Raw genomic sequence first — 23,946 nt, 5'->3', positions numbered from 1 at the left:
ACCAGCATTGTGATTTTAATATTAAGAATGTGGCTGTTTTTAGTACCAACTATACTGAAATTCAACATCTGTCCCTTTGTTTCTATAACAGGATTGGTCAATAACCAATTGGCACCGTTAAAAAAGAAAAAACAAACATCAACGAAATTAACATAGGCCCATTTTTCCTGTGATCTAAAAATGCATTTTACTTAATGTTAAAATAAAGCTCCCATTCACTTTATGCTTTATATGAGAAAACAATGTATCAACAATTCCATCTACTGTATAATCAATACTACTAAGTGAATCCACATTTTATATCCCTCATAAATCTACTAGAACAATGAATACATAATTTAGAATTTAACATATCCTTTACATTAAATGGGCTTCCCTGGTAGCTCAGATGGTAAAGCGTCTGCCTACAATGCTGGAGACCCGGGTTCAATCCCTGGGTCGGGAAGATCCCCTGGAGAAGGAAATGGCAACCCACTCCAGTATTCATGCCTAGAAAATCCCACAGACCAAAGAGCCTGGTGGGCTACAGTCCATGGAGTCACAAAGACTCGGACACGACAGCGACTTCACTTCACTTCACTTCTACGTTAAATAGGGTTTCCCACGTGGCTCAGTGGCAAAGAATCCGCCTGCCACAGGAGACACAGGTTCAATCCCTGGGTGGGGAAGATCCCCTGGAGTAGGAAACTGCAACCACTCCAGTATTCTTGTCTGGAAAATCCCGTGGATGGGGGAGCCTGGAGGGCTGTGTCCATGGGGTCGCAGAGTTGGGCATAACAGAGCACGCGTATCACATTCATAAAGGCATATGCAAATTACTCTTTGAGTTATAAGTGAAAGCTGTCCTTGAAGTGAGAATTATTCAAGTTTTGAATATGTGTATGTTGAGAGGGGAAACAGGAATAAGTACTACTTTGCAGAGTGGTTTCAAGGGTTAAACTAAATGACTTCAAATCACCTGGCAAAGGGTCTTGAATGTGGTAGAATCTGACAGGTTAGTTCCCTCTTCACTCCTCTGTGAAGGCTTTAATCAAGAAATAAACAGCTATACCTACTTCATCATCTCTTTCTGGATAAGTGGTCCTCAAAGTGTGATCCCAGAACCAGTAGTATCAATATCAACCTGGAAATTTGTTAGAAGTGCAATTCTTGGGCTCTAGCCCAGATCCACTAAGGCAGAAACTGTGCAAGTAGAGCCCAGGAAAGTGTTTTAACAAGCCCTCAGGATGATTCTGCTCCTCCCTAAAATGTGAGAACCTCTGTTTTAAACTGAATTCCTTACCCTCTTCAGTCTAGATGCAGTGTTATTTCTTAGATTGAAGCAGAGTGCCAATTTAAGCTATGCTGCCCTCTGTAGTTAATACATTCTCTGGCCTAGAGCTTTACAGTGGTAAATACCAACTTCAGAGACCTCTTGCTGAACAAATAAGTGAGAGTCAACAAGGACTCGATAACTATTCTACTCAGTTGGATTAGTACTTAAATTGAATTATCATCTGCATTTCCGAGATCTTTGTTGGGCTCTTCTCTCTAGCTGGCTGTCATTCCCAGGGCACTGTTCTAGCACCTTCAAGTGCTCAACCTGGGCCTAGAAACAGCATGAACTATGCATCTCAATCCAGTGCTACAGTTTAAATGGACCGATGCCTGCTCGTGCCAAAGGCTAGTTCTGGCCCAAATGCCCTTTAAGTGGCTTCATGCCTTGAACCTACTGCTGATATGCAATCTCAGTCCTAACTCTTCCCCTGACTCCTGTGTGAAACAAGGTCAGCTGTCTCTTCCAGATCTATTACTTAGATCCCCCTCCCCCCAAAACACAAAGCACTCAAGCGATGCTTTCAACAAAGTGGACTGGTTAGTATGTGTGTGTTAGCTGCTCAGCCGTGTCCAACTCTTTTGTGACCCCATGAACTGCAGCCCGCCAGACTCCTCTGTCCATGGAATTTTCCAGGCAAGAATACTGGAGTGGGTTGCCACCCCTTCTCGGGGAATCTTCCTGATCCAGGGATCAAACCTAGGTCTCCTGCATTGCAGGCAAATTCTTTACCATCTAATCCTGGTCTGGGAGAAAAGTTTGATACTCTTCTAAAACCTGGAAGTTACCCTTTCTAGCAACAGGGTTAAAGGCTCAAGAAGATGTTCAGTTCTCATCAAGATATATTTACTGGCATCTACTATAAACACTATGTACCAACAGCGTGGTTTGGCATTTACTACAGACACCATGTACCAACAGCGTGGTTTATCAGGGAAACACTGGACAAAAAAGGCTAAGTTCCAGTCACAGTTCTCACTTGAAAACTCTACAACATTGGGTAGGTCAATCTTTCTAAATTTCATTTTCTTCATCTCTAGAAAGTAAGTAATATTATTCCTGCTACCAAATTTTCTAAGCCATAAAAATCCCCCCCCTTTTTTTTAACCATCTGAGCCACCATTTGTTGGGCTCTTTTACCATCTGAGCCACCAGGGAAGCTATAAAACTTCCATACGAATACAAATATTCATTTAAAATGTTATTTTAAACACATGGCAGTAGAACAAACTTGTCCATGCATTAGCAAAAAGAGCACTTGTTTGGGAGACAAGAGGCTTGGATTCCAGTTTTGATTCCATAATTAAATAGGAGAGTAACCAAGATGTCAGAGTAGAAGGAACCTAAATTCACCATCTCTCATAGGCACACCAAAATCACAACAATCTGCAGAACAAACTGTTGAAAAAGACTGAAACCTACCAGAAAAGATCCTCAACAGCTAAAGACATAAAGACAGAAAACCACAATGAGATCAGTACAATGAGCATACTTGCAATATAATCAAATTCCATATCCCTGAGATTGGCCAACCACACACTGGAGAATGATTACATTACAGAGATTCCCCCACAGAGTGAGAGTTCTAAGCCCCACATCAGAGACCCCAGCCTTGGGATCTGGCACCAGGTAGAGCTTCTAGAGCATTTAGCTTTGAAGGCCAGCAGAGCTTAATTGTAGAAGCTTCCCAGGGAAATAGCGATTTCACTCTTAAAGGATGCACTGCTGTTATTGTTCAGTCGCTCAGCTGTATCCAACTCTTTGCCACCCCATGGACTGTAGCACGCCAGGCTTCCCTGTCCATCACCAATCCCAGAGCTTGCTCAAACTCATGTCCGTTGAGTCAGTGATGCCATCCAACCATCTCATCCTCTGTTGTCCCCTTCTCCTCCTGCCTTCCATCTTCCCCAGCATCAGGGTCTTTTCCAATGAGTCAGTTCTTCGCATCAGGTGGCCAAAGTATTGGATCTTCAGCATCAGTCCTTCCAATGAGTATTTAGGATTGACTTCCTTTAGGATTGACTGGTTTGATCTCCCTGCAGTCCAAGGGACTTCTCAAGAGTCTACTCCAACACCACAGTTCAAAAACATCAATTCTTTGGTGTTCAACTTTCTTTTTGGTCCAACTCTCACATCCATACATGACTACTGGAAAAACCATAGCTTTGACTAGATGGACTTTTGTCAGCAGAGTAATGTCTCTAGTTTTATTATGCTGTATAGGTTTGTAATAGCTTTTCTTCCAAGGAGCAAGTTTCTTTTAATTTCATGGCTGCAGTCACCATCTGCAGTGATTTTAGAGCCCAAGAAAATAAAATCTGTCCATTGTTTCCCCATCTACTATTTGCCATGAAGTGATGGGACCAGATACCATGATCTTAGTTTTCTGAATGCTGAGTTTTAAGCCAGCTTTTTCACTCTCCTCTTTCACCTTCATCAAGAGGCTCTTTAGTTCCTCCTCACTTTCTGCCATAAGGGTGGTATCATCTGCCTATCTGAGGCTGTTGATATTTCTCCCAGCAATCTAGTAGTAGAAAACTACTAGAGCTCATCCATGAATTTGGTAAAGTTGCTGAATATAAAATTAATATACAGAAATCTGTTCCATTTCTGAATACTAACAAAGAAATATCAGAAAGAGAAATTAAGGAAACAATCCCATTTACAATCATGTCAAAAAGAATTAAATACCTAGGAATAAGCCTACCTAAGGAGACAAAACACCAGTACTCCAAAAACTATAAAATGTTAATGAAAGAAACTGAAGATGACACAGATGAAAAAGATATACTATGTTCTTGGACTAGAAAAATCAATATTATTTAAACAACCATACTACCAAAGGCAATCTACAGAATTCAAAGAAATCCCTATCAAATTCACAGAACTGGAACAAAAAAATTTTTTTTAATCTGTAAGATTAAAAGACCCTGAGTAGCCAAAATAATCTTGAGAAAGAAGAATGGAGCTGGAGGAACCAAACTCTTCAGACTACTTTAAAGTCACAGTAATCAGAACAGGATGGCACTGACACAAAAACAGACACACGGATCAACGGACCAGGACAGAAGGCCCAGAAACAGACCCACACACTTACGGTCAGTCACTCTGTGACCAAGGAGGCAAGGCCATACGATGGAGAAAAGACAGTCTCTGCGTGGTGCTGTGAAAACTGTACACTTCATGCAAAAGAATGAAATTAGCACATTCTCTAACACCATATACAAAATAAAATAATCCACTCAAAATGGATTAAAGACCTAAATGTTAAGGCCAGATATTATAAACTCCCTAGAGAAAACATAGGCAGAACACTCTGAAATAAATCACAGTGATTTTTGGGGCGATTCATCTCCTAGAGTAATGGAAATAAAAACAAAAATAGAATCTGCCTATTGATGGAGGAGCTGAGGAAGAGCCTCTGGTTCGATACTTGGATTGGGAAGATCCCCTGGAAAAGGAAATGGCAACCCACTCCAGTATTCCTGTCTGGGAAATCCCATGGACAGAGGAGCCTGGCAGGCTACAGTCCATGGGGTCACAAAGACTCGAACACAACTGAACAACTGAGGGCACACACACAGCGAAATTTAAAAGCTTTTGCACAGCAAAGGGAACCATAAACAAAAAAAGACAACCGAGGAACTGGGAGAAAACATTTGGAAACAACACTATCAACAAAGGATTAATTTCCAAAATATACAAACAGCTCATACAGCTTAATATCAAAAAACAAACAACCCAATCAAAAAGTAGGCAGAAGATCTAAATGGACACTTCTCCATAGAAAACATACAGCTAGCCAAGACGCACATGAAAGATGCTCAATGTTACTAATTATTAAAGAAATGCATATCAAAACTACAATTAAGTATCACTATATGCCAGTCAGAATGAGCATCATTAAAAAAATCTACAAACAATAAATACCAAAGAGGTTATGGGGAAAAAGGAACTCTCATATATTGCTGGTGGGAATGTAAACTGGTGTAAACACTATGGTGAATAGCATGGAGGTTCCTTAAAAAACTAAAAACGGAGTAATCATATGATCCTATAATCCCATTCTTGGGCATATATCTGGAGAAAACTCTAATTTGAAATATACATGTACCACAACATTCACTGCTTCACTATTACCGTAGTCAAGACATGAAGGCAACCTAAACGTCCACTGACAAAGAGGAAGGGATAAAGATGTGGTATACAATGGAATACTACTCAGCCATAAAAAATAATGAAATGATGACATCTGCAGCAGCATCAATAGACTTAGAGATTATCATATTAAGTGAAGTATCCCAGATAGAGAAAGAAAAACTGTATAATATAGCTTATTTCTGGAATCTAAAGAAATTATACAAATGTAAATGAGCTTATTTACAAAACAGAAATGAACTCACAGACATAGAAAGCAGACTTTTGGTCACCAAAGGGAGGTGGGGGAAATGAATCAGGTGTCTGGGATTAACATATACACTATTATATATAAAGTATATAACCAACAAGGACCTACTGAAGAGCATGGGGAACCATGCTCAGTATTCATAATAACCTATAAGGGAAACGAACCTGAAAAAGAATACATATATATGTGTGTATGTGCATATACATACATATGTGTGTATAACTGAATCTCTTTGCTGTACACTTGAAACTAATATAGTACTACACATTAACTATATTTGAATTAAAAAAATAAATAAACAGCCTTATGAATTAGAATAAGTTGCTATTTCTTATCTCCCAGACTGAGGAATTACAACTATTCTCTCTTAACTATGTAATAGAGATGTTATGAGATTTAAATGATATATTAAATTAAGATGTAGTAATGAAATAGATCTGAAAGGTGATTATTATCAATAGGTATATTTTGCCAATGCATTATTTTCTCCCACAGCTAGTCCAGCTCAGAAACTCAACATCTGTGACAGCTGTTAGCAACAAGGCTGTATATTTTCAAGACACCAACTCCCAAAGACAGGGTATCCACTATGCAGAGAATGGAGCTTGTTCTCCTGGGGAAAAGGTCTTCAGTTGCTCCTCCTAGTCTCTTAAGCTAAGTTAAGTCGCTTCAGTCGTGTCTGACTCTGTGCGACCCCATAGACGGCAGCCCACCAGGCTCCCCCGTCCCTGGGATTCTCCAAGCAAGAACACTGGAGTGGGTTGCCATTGCCTTCTCCAATACATGAAAGTGAAAAGTGAAAGTGAAGTCGCTCAGTTGTGTCCGACTCAGCGACCCCAAGGACTACAGCCTACCAGGCTCCTCCATCCATGGGATTTTCCAGGCCAGAGTACTGGAGTGGGGTGCCATTAGGTGGCAGCAAAAAGGATGAGACGTGGGTCAATTCTACCCCAGGCAGCAGGGCCTTTATAGTGACAATAAACTCACCCAATCTCTAAAACTGATGACTCAAGCTCACAATACCAACTATCCTCATCCCCAGCATTTTGCACCCATTTCACAGAAATACTTGGTACTGTTCCAAACATCTACTGTGAAACAGCCAAGAAGAGACAAACTCCCTGACCAAAGCTGCAAGAGGAAAAAAAAAAAGAATAAGGGCTTCTACAGCAGTTACCATTAAACAGAATCTTCCATAATGACAACTGCTCCAAAACTATCTCCTACACAGAAGGCACATTAGATGGCCAAGTAACACTAGGAGGAAGGTGTAGTAACATGCTTCTGGGGGAAGCCTTCACACTTCTGTGGGCTCAAGAATATCCATATTCTACTCAAAGTTTTTGATATTAAAGCATGTAAAAAGTTAATGATCATTTCCACATGTCTGACCTAAGGAATATTCGTTCCTAAGAATTTTAAACGGTTACCCAACAGAAGTGTTGTAAGGTTAGGAAAATATCATGTTAAAGCTGTTACACTGCCTTTATGCAGAATCTCTTGGAAACTTTAAGATACTAGCTTCTAATGTGCATTATAAATCACCAATAGATGAACAGAGCAGATCTCATTTCTCAAACTTATTTGATCATAAAATCCCCCACCCTGCCCTCAAGCTGACCTCAAGGACTGGTGGTTACGCCAGGAAGAAACAAAAACCCAACAATGACAGCTAGGGGAAAGGCTAAATTAATTCCCCTAGTTATTACTTCCTCATTCACAGCTCTAGCTCACTAGTCCCCAGTACAGTTTTATGAGTCTTTCAAGAAAGAGGACTGTGGTCCATCAGAAGTAATATTTACCAATAGATTTTCTGTACTTGGGCTCATTCAAGACTACTCAACAAGAGCTCCTAGGTGCAGGAAGATACTTCAGTAACAGAGAACTACTTTTCTAAAGCATCATCCTAAAAGATGATGCTGTGAAAGTGCTGCACTCAGTATATCAGCAAATTTGGAAAACTCAGCAGTGGCCACAGGACTGGAAAAGGTCAGCTTTCATTCCAATCCCAAAGAAAACAATGCCAAAGAATGTTCAATTACCACACCATTGCACTCATCTCACATGCTAGCAAAGTAATGCTCAAAATTCTCCAAACAAGGCTTCCAACAGTATGTGAATGGAGAACTTCCAGATGTTCAAGCTGGATTTAGAAAACGCAGAGGAACCAGAGATCAAATTGCCAACATCTGCTGGATCATCGAAACAGCAAGAAAGTTCCAGAAAAACATCTACTTCTGTTTTATTGACTACACCAAAGCCTTTGACTGTGTGGATCACAACCAACTGTGGGAAATTCTTAAAGAGATGGGACTACCAGACCACCTGACCTGCCTCCTGAGAAATCTGCATGCAGGTCAAGAAGCAACAGTTAGAATCTGACATGGAACAACGGACTGGTTCCAGATTGGGAAAGAAGTACATCAAGGCTACATTGTCACTCTGCTTATTTAACTTCTATGCAGAGTACATCATGCAAAATACCAGGCTGGATGAATACAAGCTAGAATCAAGATTGCCAAGAGAAATATCAATAACCTCAGATATGCAGATGACACCACCCTTATGGCAGAAAGCGAAGAGGAAGTGAAGATCCTCTTGGTGAAAGTGAAAGAGGAGAGTGAAAAAACTGGCTTAAAACTCAATATTTAAAACACTAAGATCATGGCATCTGATCCCATCACTTCATGGCAAATAGATGGGGAAACAATGGAAACAGTGACAGACTTTATTTTCTTGGGCTCCAAAATCACTGCAGATGTTGACTGCAGCCATGAAATTAAAAGACACTTGCTCCTTGGAAGAAAAGCTATGACCAACATAAACAGCATATTAAAAAGCAGAGACATTACTTTGCCGACAAAGGTCCATCTAGTCAAAGCTATGATTTTTTTCCAGTAATCATGTATGGATGTGAGTTGGACCAAAAAGAAAGCTGAGCACCAAAGAATTGATGGTTTTGAACTGTAGTGTTGGAGAAGACTCTCGAGAGTCCCTTGGACTGCAAGGAGATCGAACCAGTAAATCCTAAAAGAAATGAGTCCTGAAAATTCATTGGAAGGACTGATGCTGAAGCTGAAGCTCCAATATTTTGGCCACCTGATGCGAAGAACTGACTCATTGGAAAAGACTCTGATGCTGGGAAAGACTGAAGGCAGGAGAAGGGGACAACAGAGGATGAGATGGTTGGATGGCATCACTGACTCAATGGACATAAGTTTGAGCAAGCTCTGGGAGTCGGTGATGGACAGGGAAGCCTGGTGTGCTGCAGTCCGCGGGGTCGCAAAGAATCAGACATGACTGGACAACTGAGTTGACTTCTCTAAAGCAATGAAATGGGCTGAATGATTTATTTATAAGCAGCGACAGTACCACTTGAAGACAGTCACAGCTTCAGTCGCTTTCACAGCCCTCCCCACCAGACCCTACCCTAAGTTTTTCTGGTTTTCCATTTGAATACACATTGAGGCTTACTATGTTCATTAGGCAAAGTGAAAGGTCAAGCAGGATGACAGGAAAGGTCAGAAGACTTTTAGTAAAGGTTCATTCTCGAGACTGCTCACAACACTAATCCAAACTTTAAAAGCCAAACCCCAAGAGCTGACTAGTGTGACCCAGGGAGCTCACACATATCCAAGAGCTCCTAAATTGTGCCCCTTCCCAATCTGAGGGTTCCAGCTAATTCCTAAGAGTCCATATATTAAAAAAAAGTTGACATCGAGAAAAATATTGTTGTTTAGTCACTAAGTTGCATCCGGCTCTTTGTGACCCCACAGACAGTAGCCCACTAGGCTCCTCTGTTCACGGGATTTCCCAGGCAAGAATAATGGGAGAGGGTTGCCATTTCCTTCTCCAGGCAAGAGACATAAAAATTGCTTTCTAAATGAAAATCCTTATCAATAGGCCAATACTGTATATATGATGGTTAGAGTCCCTAGAGGTCCCCTTCTATGTGGCACCAACTTAGGCCACGGCTCTTTTTTATTATCTTGTAGAAACCAGTTCCTCACAATGGTAAGCAGCATGCCTGAATCATCAGAATACATGTTAAAAAATCTGACACACCCATCCAGGATGGTTAACAGCCAAATAATGGAAAATAACAAGTGTTGGTGAGGATATGGAAAAATCAGAAACGTTGTGCACTGCTGATGGGAATGTGAAACAGTACAGCTGAGAAACAGTTCAGTGATTCCTTAAAAAGCTAAACACAGAATTACTGTCTGATCTGGAAATTCAACGTCTGGATACATACCCAAAGAAATCGAAAGCAGGAACTCAAACAAATACATGTACACCCATATTCACAGCAGCATTATTCACAAGAGCCAAAAGGAAGAACAATCCCAGTGGTCATTAACAGATGCACACAGTGGAGCATTATTCAGTCATAACAGGAATGCCGTTCTGATACATGCTACAACATGGATGAGCTTTGCAAACAGCATGCTAAGTGAGACAAATCAGACACACGAGACAAATACTATACGATTCCACTTAAATGAAGTACCAGAAAAGGCAAATTCATGGAGACAGAAAGAAGAGAGGCTACCAGAGGCTGGGAGAGTTATTGTTTACTGGGTAAAGAATTTCTGTTTGGGGTGATGAAAATATTCTAGATATTTCAGAACAGTGGTGATGGTTACCCAAAACTGTCAATGCACTTAATGCCACTGAATTATACACAATGTGGTTTAAATGGTAAAATTAATGTTTATTTTACCACAAGCCAAAATTTTATGATTATCATTATTCTGACTTGCCACACACAGCTTACAGGATCTTTGCTCCCTGACCAGGGATTGAACCTGTGCTTCCTGCAGTGGAAGCACAGAGTCTTAATGACTGCCAGCGAATTCCCCACTAGGAAAATTTTTTTAAACAACATTTGTGGTAAGAAAGGCCATCACATTTATAGTTATATAATTTATATATCATGGTTTATTTTGATCGTTCCTAAACGCTGCTAGCTTATGTTCATCATTCCTTTCATGTGGCAGAGTTCTTGGGTTCTCTCTCTGTAGGTGGTAACCATCCTGACCCCTAATTTAAATAAATCGTTTCCCCTGCGATTTAATCCCCAAGATGAAAGAAAGGGAAGGGGGAGAGGGAGGAAGGAAAGACCGCCACACATTCCATCCAAACTGCTACACTTCAAATGCCCCACTCAATAATTCTTTTCTTTTAGAAAACTACTTACCACGAGTTGAACAAAACAGACCTGCAGAGGCTTACTAAATCAAGCTGTTTTACCAGTCACCAAACCACTGAGGACGCAGAGGCTGACTATGCAAGGGATTCATTATAGAAAACGTGGGGGCTGTGTTCTCCCTTCATCACATCGTATAAACCCTATGAACCTGTCACTCCTTTCTACCCTTCAACAGCAGCTCTCTACAGTCCAACATATGGGAAACAAGCAAGCAAATTTCAAACTAGATGGTTATCCTAAACAGATGTTAATCCAGTTGGGATGTGATCCTCCAGTCGTAACACCTTGTGAACTCCTCAACCCTGGGCAGCCCAATAGTCTCCTTTTATCCTCACACTCAGGATTCTAAAAATAAGGAGGTAAATCGGGTTGGTGGCAACACTTAATTAAAACAGTTAAAACCACGTTTTCCTGAAAATCCTGAAGAGCTGAGAAAATATACTAAATCTCAAAAGTGATCTCTCCTTGGAATGCTGTCTTAGAGAAAGACACGAGCCCTCTCAGAGAATTCCTTTCCAAAATCTTTGTTGTTCAGTTGCTAAGCCATGTCTGACTCTTTGCAACCCCAGGAACTGCAGCACCCCAGGCTTCCTGGGCCTTTCCTATCTCCCAGAGCTTGCTTAGACTCATGGCCACTGAGTCAGTGACACCATCCAATCATCTCATCCTGTCACTCCCCAAACTCTGGCTCAACGATAACCAGAGACAAGACACGAGAGCTTATTTAAATCACTTTCGGAACCAATAAGAAAGACTATGAAGGCAGGTTTCTTTCAGTGTGAGTCGAATGGGAAGAGTTTTTATTTCTGAAAACCATCAGCTATTAAATACTAGGGTCTTTCTGCAGTCTTAATACCTGCCAATTAAGTTGTTTGAACCATAAGAATAAAAGACAGAACCAAAGAATGCATTTCTAACCACAGCCGCCCTTGACAGCTCATGACAAATGCTCAGTTTCTATTTGGTGCTACTGTTCACAGATTACGAAGCACACTACCATACCCTGCCACTGAATACAGCCCGGTGGAGTGATTAGGGTTAGTATCAGCATCATCAGCACCCTCACCCTCTGTCCAACCGCCGGACTCTAATTCGAAAAGTTCACCAACGATGGGTTGTCCAAGGTCATTCAGTAAATGGATGCCTCTGTGCAAACTATCAGACTGTCTCTATCGTCAACGTCTCAAAGGTCATCTCCAAAGGCCTCCCAAATCTGTGTCTTCATCCTAAACACACCAGTGAACCGTCTCTACTGAGACCCAGGTACAGGTATTTTCCTAGATCACTTACAGCCCATGACCTCAGACACAACACGCCACCTCCCCACTCAAAGGTTTATTCTGTCAACAGTACCACCATTATCAGACATTCAGGTGTGTGACACTGATCTCAGCCTTGACTCTCTTCCTCCTCCCCACTTGCTGTGTTCTAAATGACATCAGCCTCTTTATTAAAAATAAACCGACAATTTAACCTTGTACAGAGGATGCATGTACCTGTCTGACTTTGCCTTTCCCACTTTCTCAACCCCTGTTGGAACCTTATCATTTTCTATTTACTGTCCCAGTAATTGCCCTACAGATCTCTTTGCTTCCAACCTTTCCCTCTCTCCACTTCTTATGCTCCATTATCAAATTATTCTCCCTAAACTACCACATCATATTAGCAATGTGCTGGTAAGTTTTCAGCAACTAACATTATCTCCTGGATAATGTTCAAAATACTCAGACACAAGGAAACTATCTTTCAATACCCTAACTTCCACCCCTCTCTAATAAATATAACAGTATCAGCTTAATCTTACAATCTCCCCCAAGTCCTCAGTTACAATCCCACTTCACTAAGGATCTCCAGCAGTGAGACTCCGGCTTTTCATGCCTTTGCTTATGTTTTTCCTCTTTCTCCTCCCAAACGCTTGCCTTTTCTATCAGAGATTGTAAAATCTTTAAGAATGACTATTATATCTCATGTCTATTACTGCAGTGTCAAGAGTAATGCTTTGCTCAGCACGAGCATCCAGACAAGAGTTCCATGAATAGGAAACCTCCTAAGACCACGGGTCATTCTAGATAAGGAGTCAGAAGCGTGTCATTCTTCATACAGAAAGAGGACATTACAAAGAAGTCATTCAATATATATTTATTAAGCATCTTTCATGCGCTCCGAAGTATCTTGTACAAGCTTCTACAAGCTTGTTAATTTGAGTCTTGAACCACTCCTGAATTTTTTTTTTTAATTTCCAGGAAGAGTACTGTTCAAATTTCAGTCAATTTTAAAGACAGTAAATAATTTTTGTCTAGGGAGGAGAGAATAAAGGAAAGAATAGGATTAAAACTTATTTAAACCAACTGAATCCAGGCACTAGACTAATGCATGTTACACTATTCTCTCTCCTTTGCTTTCTCTATTTCACACACACACATTTGTAACTAAGACAAATATTTTATTCAGGTTCAACACTGGAGTTTTAAAGAATCATTTCACTTTCTGAACTGTTCTACAAAAATCTACAAAACATAAAAAGGAACAATACAATTAAAGGTAGCAGCACAAAAACAGCAGTGCGTGTGAGAGCACACCTGAGCCACGCAGCAGCGGGTCAGGGAGACACCCACTCGGGCCGACCCTAACAGCGCCAGTGCTCTGGCAATCAGAGATCTGGGCCCTTCCTCAAAATTTACTGTCTCCTGACTCCTTTCTCAGAGTTGATGCTTTTCAAAAGTAGCATGAATGTATATACGCTAGAGGCAATTTTTAAATTCCCTTCAAATTCCTTCCTAGTGTGAAATGGGCTATTATATGCCACTGGCTCAGGACTATACAGGTACAGAGGTTATGGCCCAAGGGCTACAGAGGTTGTGAATACAGTTGAATACACTGAGAAATGGTGGCTGCCTCTTTGGCTCTACTACTCCTGAAAGGGCTTCTCTGGTAGCTCAGCAGTGAAGAATCTACTGGCCAAGCAAGAGATATGGGTTCAATCCCTGGGAAGATTCCCTGGAGAAGGAAATGGCAACCCATTCCAGTATTCTTGTCTGGAAAATCCCTTGGACACAGGAGCCTGGCAAGATACAGTTCATGGAATTACAAGAGTCCAACATGACTGAGTGACTAAATAATCACAACAAAATGAGAAGCAAACTCTAGATTCAAGATATAAAGTTCTGCTGAGTATCTGGGATTTTGTTCCACATTCTCACCTGTTTTATCTGTAAATACAAGAATTCCCCAGGGATACTGTGATTCATGATAATATGTAAAGAATCTAGCCCTGGCACAAAACAGACACTCAATAAATGGTGGCTATTTTTTGTTTTCTGATTCCTTCCTCAGTATAAGATGTTCCTCAGATATGGCTGCTACTGAATATACAAACCTAAATTCAACATGGAATCCTAACTTGAATTCCAAACTTAATTATCACAAACCCAGCTGCCTGAATCTAGGGTGAATAGAGGATATGCAGGCAGCACAGGCCATGTGACACCCTCACTCCCGCTGTGTGAGGGTGAGATGTCCATTATGCCGGTTTAATCAGCAAAACAATCTTTGGGTTCACAAAGTAGTTCATAAAGTTGCAAACTAGTCATCTCTGTACACAATAAAGAACTGGAGAAAAAGTTACAAGGAAAAGGGCTTCTTCTGAGAGATTATTGCTCTTTTCTTCAAAAAAATCACATACATTTTACCTCTTTTTATAGTCATTTACACTGGCTTCACCAAAGAGTCTGAGTAACTGGAGGGAACAGATTTATACAAAACTTATCTTTGTACTTAAAAGACCTTACACAGTTTCTGAAGAACACACACACATACACATACAGTTTAATCTACACTATACTTGTCTCAACAAGGTTCACAATACATCAAAACAAAGGAGGTAGACTATCCCAACTGCTGAGAAAACATAGCTTGGAATAGAATCAGCGCTAACAGCAGAGAAATTCAAGGAGTAACCAGAACCTAGTCCCATTCTTCCATTAGACACTCATAATTCTTACGTCCCCCCAAGGAGAGTAAAGAAGAAAATTCATTTACAGTAACTTAATAGTTTTTAACTTGGGAGTTTGGGAAACCAGCAAGTTATTGTGCTAAGGTATAAAACAAGGTAACAAGAGCCTAATAAGGTCAATCTACTAAGAGTATGTACAATTTAAAACAAGAGACAAAAACTGCAGCTGTTTCTTTCTTTGTTCATTTTTGTTTGGCTGTGTGGCTTGTAGGTTCTTAGTTCCCCAACCAGGGACTGAACCTGGGTGTTGACAGTGAAAGTACTGAGACCTAACCATTGGACCACTGGGGAATTCTCAAAAAAACGGAAAATTTAAAGCAAAGTTCTCAAACTGAATCACAGCCATAAATCAATAAATAAATAAATCAATGCCTACCTATGGATTTTGTTCAGCCGACACAGTAGTGTCTGTAAGAAGTTAAATTTTAACTGTCAGAACTTGAATTGGAAATCTCATAAAATTTCTGTATCCTGTTATCAAATACCTCTCTCTTGAGGGGGAAAAACACACCTGACAACACTGGGGACGTACTCCCAGCACAATCACCTGAACTGGAGTTGAGAGCCATCACCTGACATTGGCCTGTGCTTTCCAGCTTGCTCCAGTCACAACTCTACCTCCAGGTGAAATGTAATGTGAAAACAGGTATTTAAAAGAACTATACAGGAATGTCTATAGCATCTTTATTCACAATAACCTAAAAGCTGAAAGCAGCCCAAATAGCCATCGACTGGTAAATGGATAGACTGTGGTACATCCATATGATAACAAGTACTCAGCTGATACTTGAAACAACATGAATAAATCTCAAAAGCATTATGTTAAGCAAAAGCAGTCAGACTCATAAGACAACAGATTCTATGACTGTACTTATATGAAATTACAAAAAAGAAAAAACTGTGGTGACAGCAAGTAAACAGTAATTGCAGCCGGAGTGAAGAGGGGCATGAGGGAACTTTCTGTGGTGATGGAAATATTCCACATCATGACTGTAGAGGAGGTTAAATAACTGCACACATTTGTCAAAACTAAAAGTTGAGTGAATTTATAAAACCTGTTCCTCAATAAAGCTAGTTCTAAAAAGAGGCATTCAAAAAATACTATAAAACTACAGAGAAGAGTACTACTATCTCTACCTGGGAAAGTTTGGGAAAATTTCAGGAAAAGGTGAGATTTGAATTGGGTCTCATCACACAAGTTTAAGGCACATAAGAAGTAAAAAACACAAAATATAAGTAGTAATATTCTGCACTGTAGCCTATGAGAAGAGGCATCTCTGAACACAAAGGAAAAATTCGTCAAAAAAGGAAATTCACAGAAATGAATAATTAGTACCTGGATAAGTATCAAAGGCAAGTTGATCACATAAGATGTCCCAAGAGGGAATCAACTCAGACATTTACTGCTGTTTATATGCAAAATTAACAGTACTGTGAAAGAATTTTTGTTTTCTTTTCAAACAAAGCAAAAAGAAAAGGAAGAAAAGGAAAAGGAACCTAAAGAGAGTAAAGGAAGGGATGGAGGCGAGGAGATGAAGGTAAGGGACACACTGCGTCAGAATCAAGGGCACCTGGTGCCCACAGATGAGAAAACAGAAAAAGGGAGGCATGTCAGGCCGTGATGAGGGGCTAAAAGGAGAACTAAAAACCAGGGGAAAAGAGCCCAAAGTCAGAGCGCCAGAGAACAGAGGCCTGGGAGTGCAAAGCAGCCCCGTGGAATCAGAGGGAAGGGAGAGCAGGAGAGTTCTTCCCCCACCCCCTCCAGTCGCACAAAGCAGCCCCTTCCCTTCCTGCCTCTGCCTCTGCCTCTGCTGAAGTCTTCCCATACCCAACCCCACTCCATACATCTTGTACACCCTTCAGACTTCTCTGATTTCTTTCACTAGTCTTCAAATCCCAGTTTAAATTCCATCTTGTCTGGGAAGCTTTTCCAGGCAGAATCCACGTTGTTCTAAATACCATAATGTTGAACTGTAATATCTGTCTCCTCTACTAGTCTATGGGCAACTCCAGCAGAGGAGTCAGTAGCGAGGATGAAACCTTTACTAAAGAGCAATTTGAAAAACTATAAAGTCCACCTAGTCTTCTACAACGATTCCCAGGTGACTCAGTGGTAAAGAATCTGCCTGCCAAGCAGGAGATGCAGGCATGATCCCTGGGTCGGGAAGATCCCCTGGAGAAGAAAATGGCAACCCACTCCAGTATTCTTGCCTAGAGAATTCCATGGACAGAGGAGCCTGGCAGGCTACAGTCCACTGGGTCGCAAAGAGTAGGACACGACTTTGAGACTAAACTAGTAAGTCTTCCACAACAAGTCTTAAAGCAGGCTTCTTGAAGCTTTTCTGTTTAAAGGGTACAGTGAGGGAATCCCCTGGTGTTCCAGGAGTTAGGACTTGGTGCTTTCACTGCCAAGGGCCCGGGTATAATCTGTGTGTGGTCAGGGAACTAAGATCCTACAAGCCACACAGTACAGCCAAAGAAAGGAGTACAGTGTATCTTTCAAACAAGAGTACATCTACCTTACCGCCAGTGTCTCCCTACACGGTCAAAGAGCATTTTAAGTTTTGTTTTCATTTCTCAGTGAATGGCACATATAAAACAGAAGGAAAATTGCACCAGGAATAGCGTATAGCAGTCAAAGTAGGAAATTTATCTACAAAATAAAAGGGGGAGCTTCAATTTGCCAAAACAAAACATTACTTGGAAGAAAGCGTTAAGTGTTACACAAGGAAACTGAAGGACAAAAAACAGCAAGCTCATGATGCTCTCACGAGAAACTTGTCAACGTCAACAATATCGAAAGATAAGTAAGTGAAAACATGACTTTGTAACAAAACATGTAAATATGGTTTGGGTGTTGTCCAAAGGACAGAATGACAGGATGATCAGAGTTGCTGGAAATTAGTGAGGAAATGAATAGCTCATAAGGCTGCTGGGGGTGAAGACTTCCAACACGAATTTTGGAAGAAATGTCATGAACAGCTGAAAAGGCTTACAAGGCTTAGCTAGCAACAGAATGAGATAGTACTGCATTCACAAAGTACCACTGCGTGTGTGCTAAGTCACTTTAGTTCTGACTCTCTGTGACCCTATGAACTATATAGTCCACCAGGCTCCTTTGTCTATGGGACTCTCTAGGCAAGACTACTGGAGTGAACTTCCATGCCCTCCTCCAAGGGATCTTCCCAACCAGGGATCAAACCCTTGTCTCTTGTGTCTCCTGCACTGGCAGGCAGGTTCCTTGCCACTGTGCCATCTGGGAAGCCCACTGCAGTCCCCTGCATCAAACTCTCTCCACATCTAACCCAAGTTATTGGGATACAACAGACTTATTAGCAAGAATGATTTTACATATTTCTCCGTAAAGGGACCCTTGCTATGTAGATGAATAATTATCCCAAACATCTAAGAAGAAATTTTGCTCACATTTGTCAAACATCTAGAGACCAAGTGTGCCAAGAGCTAATGACAAATTCACAGGACAAAGAACAAGGTTTTTGGTTGCTGTTTTCCTGGAAGGAGTACTTGAGTCTAACTAATGGAATGTACCTAACAACAGCAACAACAAAAAATAAAGGGATTTTTAAGAAATCATCAAAAAAAAAAAAATCATCGAAATAGTTTTTCTTACAAAAAAGGGTCAATTTTAACATGTAGACTTTTTGTTTGAGGAGCAGATGGGGACTAATTACTCCCTTCCAACCCCAAGGTCTCTACTAATAGTAGACTGACTTCACTGCCTTCTATCTAGAAGTTTTTAGCAATCTACTCACATGGACGGAGGAGCCTGGTAGGCTGCAGTCCATGGGGTCGCTCGAGTCGGACAGGACTGAGTGACTTCACTTTCACTTTTCACTTTCATGCACTGGAGAAGGAAATGGAAACCCACTCCAGTGTTCTTGCCTGGAGAATCCCAGGGATGGGGGAGCCTGGTGGGCTGCCGTCTCTGGGGTCACACAGAGTTGGACACGACTGAAGTGACTTAGCAGCAGCAGCAGCATTTATTTAAGCAGTTCAAAAACACTAAAAGGTGTTAGGCACTGGGGATACAGAAATAAGAGGAAGACTCTGACCTCAGGTTGCTCGCTGTTAAGTAGGTAGGGAAACACTGTAGAGTGCAGAAAGTCCTAATAAAAGAGAAACTGAGAGGCAATCACTAACAGAAAGAAAATTAAATACGTATTTGCTAGGCGGTTTCAAGCAAACCCGAAGTATTAGCATATTCAAAGTACAAGAGTTTGAGAATAATTAACAATTTCCCAATAGTCCTGTGAAATAGAAAAAAAATCACTAATCCTTACCATTAACAAATTAATAAACTGAATCACTCATAGTCACCCCGGCAAACATAGGTTAACCAGAACTAGAAACGAGACTGAAGGCCACAGGATGCGTTTTGGTTTTAAGAGGTCAATATATTCTCTTTTCTAAATTTTCATGCTCACCCTGAAATCCAGTTCGAATCAACAAGACTGGTGAAATACTACATAAAAACAAAATAGAAAGCTACACATGAAAAAAGTACTTGCCTGTGTAACATTTTTAGTTACGGCATCTCCACTTCAGTGGGCACTTAGCACTGATATTTTCCAAGGAAGGGGAGGGGCGGCAACCTACATTTTGGCGGTCTGGTTTGAAAAAGCACCCTATCCTATTTAGGGAATTCTACAAAGAGCTCAGGCAAAAACAAACAATGTGGCTCCCAAATTACATGTATGATATATATAAGATCTATGTGTGGTATCTGTTCACTCGACCAACTTCTCTCCAAATAGTTAACACACTAAAGTTCTTAGATACATTTTAAAGTCAAATTTTTTTCAAACAGAATGCATCTCTAAAATAAATAAGACTTGACATTCCCACATTTGGTTTAAACAGGTTTTCAGGAAGACATCTATTCGCAAATAAAAATGCAGAATAAAATGTAGACATGTGGTCTTAATCTAAAAGTTCTTCAAGGCATGAGATACATACATTCTGCAAGTGCTCAAATATTACCCAAAGTTCATGTTTATATACGATGCAATAACTTAACATCCAAGTACTTAAAACCCAGAGACTGATGTCTTGGAACATGGGTCGACAGACAAACTACAGCCTTCAAATATAGCCTGTTCTTATAAATAAAGTTTTATTGGATTATAGCCCCAAACATACTGTCTATGGCTGCTTTCATGCTACAATCTGCAGACCCGAGTAGGTGTGACAGACACTACATGGCCGACAAAGCATAAATATTTACTACTCCATCCTATACAGAAAGTCTGCACAGGTTACTCTATCTTAGAATCATTAGAATCAATGATCTGACAAATTTATGTCCAGTCCAAGAGTTCATCTACTCTGAAAGCTGAACTACTGAATATGGTAAAAGAGGATTTGTCCCCAAAACATCCAAGTACAAACCTACACGGAAAGAAACCTCTGCTGAATCACTGAAAGTCATGTAGTTGTCAATCTACACCAAAAATTAAATTTTAAAAGCAAACGGTGAAAAAAATAAATAAAAGCAAACAGTGAATTTAGTTCACAATCTTTTAAAACTTTGCTACAGTAACAGAATCAACATGCACACTCACTGTGCTTTCATTGTCACTTGTACTTAGCTCACCACCACCAGGAGACATACTAATTATTCCTTTATTACTTACACTTGCATCCAAGAACCTACGCACATTAAACTAGTAAACCAAGACATCGTTTCTGGAAAAGTTTGTTTCCCTGTCATGACAGAGAATGGGATGGTAAGTGGAGGTAATCTCTTCTTCTAGATATATTTAGCCCTTCTATGCTTATTAGTCTAAAAATTCCAAAGATGCATTATTAATCACATAAAAAAGTTACATCCAAATAAGTCTTGTTGAATCTATTTGTCATTCTTAGAATAAGACAAAATAGGCGAGCAAATACTTTCATTTGCCATAAAAATTATATTTAAGAACTCGAAGTCTATCAAATAATCAGGATTTATATTTTTATATATCCTTAACAGAACTGTGAGTCAATCATATCAAATACAGAAATCGATAAACCATTTATTTACCAATTATTTTTCTCCAGTTAACAAAATAGGAGATAATTGCAAATTCCTAAATACATACAGTCAACTCTTGAATAGCCCCTCACGATATACCTAAGGCATGTTCCTGAGGACAAGTGTTTAACCAAAGATGCATCAACAGCCTGGTACCCTTGAGAATACCAAGAGAGTCACAGGTTGTAAGGTGATGTTAACAAAGAACTAAATTAAGCATCTAATACGGCCGACGTGATGCCAAAATAATCATAAAACAAAGTAAAATAAGTGATTTTCTAATTACTCATACCATTCCTCTTTCATCTTTGGTGTTTCTCCTAGCTATTTTGGATTACAAGAAAATGGGAAAAAAATATTTAAAAGTACAACCAAGTGACAATCAGTTTACCATAAATCACAAGATTTATACAGACGACTCATTTTTTGCTTTTTTAAAAGCAGTCAGATCTTGATCCTATTTCTCACCTGCAGGGTATTCCCAAGACAAGAGTCCTAAAGAACCTTCAAACCTAAATAATTTTCTCAAGACTAAGTTTTCTCATGTAAGTATATTTAAGGGCTATCAATTTATGTAAGCAGGAGGGGCAAATTACTACCAGGACCAGGGCAAGCACGAAGGGCCTGATCTTTAGAAGGTATCCTGATGAAAAAAATGGAGACCCCGCCCAGCCCTTAACTTTCTCGGCTTTTCTAGTCCTGGTCTCCTCCGTGTAAAATCCAAAAAAAACAGAACTTCCTCCTCACTGCCTCCTTCTATCCGGGGCCTGGTGCACAAATTCAGACCGCTAGTTATCCAAGTACCTTCTTAAGGCACTCTTAAGGCTCAAGCTCGCTCAGAAACAGCAAAAAGGTTTGCCTTCTTGGGTTAAAGGAGGGCAATTACAGGGTTTGGCGGCCGGGTTTGTCAGGAAGCTTAAAGCCGAGAAAGAGGGAGAACCCAGAAACTGAGCTCCATCTACTCCCAGGAACCATCCCCAAGGGGCGGCTAGACTGCCCTCGGTACTTCCCTGCCTCCTCTGCTCGGGTGGGGAGAGCGGTGGGTCGGGGTGAGGCTCCCCTGAGCTACTTCATCGTCCCCTCGGACTCGCCTTCGGACACCCGAAACGCCCCCGGCCCGGTTCCCTTGCCCTTTGCCCTGTCTCCTCCCCTCTCAGTGACCCACCGCCACCGGTCCCCTCCCATCTAACATGGCCGCCCCACCCGGCCCACCCCCGACACAGCCTAACAAATGGGGGGGGGGGGGTCCCATCACACCGCCTCCCCCAAGCCCATTGGCGCGTCAGCCTCCGTCTGCCTGCTCCATTGGATGGCAGCGTCTGCCACTCTGCGCCGAAAGCTCCGCCTCCAAGCCGCTTCAAGCTGCTTTGAGAAGACATATAAACAAATCCCGGGAGGGAGGCCCCTCTCGGCAGTCACTGGGGCGGGGACGAGAAGGGGGAGCGGCTACCCCCGAGACACCCCTGCCTGGACCCCCCCAACCGCAGCCCGCGCCTCCTCGTCTCCTGCCAGCCTGGTTCCAACCTTCGTGGCCCCGGCCCTTCCTCACACGCCCCTCTCTCTCCTCCTCCCCCGCCAGCCTCGCCTCCCCTCCCTTCCCCGGCCCCTCCCACCCGCTCGCTTCTCTGACAGGCCGGTTGCCGGCTGCCACGGCCCCGGGCTCCGAGGTAGCGGTAAAGGGCCAGGAGGCCTGGCAGGGCGGACGCTCAGTACTGCCCACCCCTGGCCTAGCCTGCCGTCCGCCCGTAGGTCCCTCTACCGCTGCCCCGCGCTTTTATATAACCGTCCCGGGCCGGGGGTGGGGGAGGGGAGCCGGAGTCCCCGTGACCGGCAGGCGGCAGCCTGCAGCACGCGCGCCCCCAGACTCGGTCCTAGTCCCGGCCCCCGCCCCGTGCCGACCCGGCCCAGAGTCCCGGCGCTGCCGCCTCTTAGGCCAGCGGCCCTCCTCCGCCCCCCGCCCGGCTCGTCCACTAGCCCAGGCACCTGCGGGCTCCGGGCGGAGGGCAGCGGACCTCACCTGTGGGTGTGGGGGCGGCTCAGGCGCTGGGTCTGGTTCCACTGCAGGGGCCGCGGCCCCTCTCCATGCTGCCTCGGGTTTGTTTTGTTTATGTCCTTCCTGACGGGTTCCCGGAAATCGCGTGACTCGCCCCCCTCACGTGGGCCGCGGCGAGGAGGAGGAGAGAGGCGGGGGCCCGCCGGCCTCGGGCCAATCGCGAGGCGCCCTGCAGCTCGGCCAATCAGGAGCTCGGGCCGGCAGAGTACCCCTATCACATGACGCGGGAGGGGCGGGTTGCCGGGAAAAACCAGGAAGAGGGGGCGGAGCGGGGGCTAAGCTTGTCGCTGCCGCGTGGGCGTGGGCCGTCTCTGATACTTAGCTACATTCGCATTTGTCCGGGATGTTTTGTTTTCAAATACTTTCACGTCCAGCATTATATCTAATATTACAACTACGCGGCGAGGCCTGAAATGCCCGTATGCCCATTTTACAGTTTAAGTTCACTGAAACTTGAGGGAAGCTACGAAAACGGCATTAATTTAGGAGGGGGATTGATTGCATCCAGTGTTTTATGAATGTCCACAACAACCCCATCTGAACCACTTAATTCAGTGAGAAACTGACCTTGCCTGCAGCTGTTCGTTCATTCAACTTATTGCGCACATTTGCTCTAGACACTGGATTTCGTGCATCTTTAAAACGGCGTTATGTACACAATCGTACATACAGAATGCTACTAGAAGCGCCTAGACAAACAAGCCTATATAACACTTTGACCTGAGTGTTTATGTGTGTGTACGTTCCCTAAATCTGTTCATAATAACACTCAGTGGTAATACACAAATTTTTTTAGGCGGGGAAATTAAGGTTCAGAAAAGTTAAGTTACTTGCACAAGGTCAAGCAGCTTGTAAATGACCCAGCTGAGACTAGAACCCAGTCCTGTCATCACAGCCTGTGCTTCCAGG

General features: G+C 42.1%; 1 protein-coding gene across 5 annotated transcripts in view; it reads right to left on the bottom strand.

Moving 5' to 3' along the window:
• The window catches only part of CREBRF (CREB3 regulatory factor), a 64,924-nt gene extending 41,795 nt beyond the window's left edge, over nt 1-23,129 (bottom strand). For 2 of the 5 annotated variants that reach the window (XM_015459046.3, XM_002696253.6), the window contains exon 1: nt 23,002-23,129. The gene's annotated coding sequence lies outside the window, so the exon portion shown is untranslated. Of the gene's footprint in view, nt 1-2 lie in introns of all 5 variants that reach the window. The other 3 variants (XM_059878850.1, XM_059878849.1, XM_010816699.4) reach the window with 3 other exon arrangements.
• Nucleotides 23,130-23,946: the final 817 nt, after the last annotated feature.

This window comes from Bos taurus, chromosome 20 (genome assembly GCF_002263795.3).
Source record: "Bos taurus isolate L1 Dominette 01449 registration number 42190680 breed Hereford chromosome 20, ARS-UCD2.0, whole genome shotgun sequence".
Lineage (NCBI taxonomy): Eukaryota > Metazoa > Chordata > Mammalia > Artiodactyla > Bovidae > Bos > Bos taurus.
This window is presented reverse-complemented; position numbering and strand designations above follow the sequence as displayed.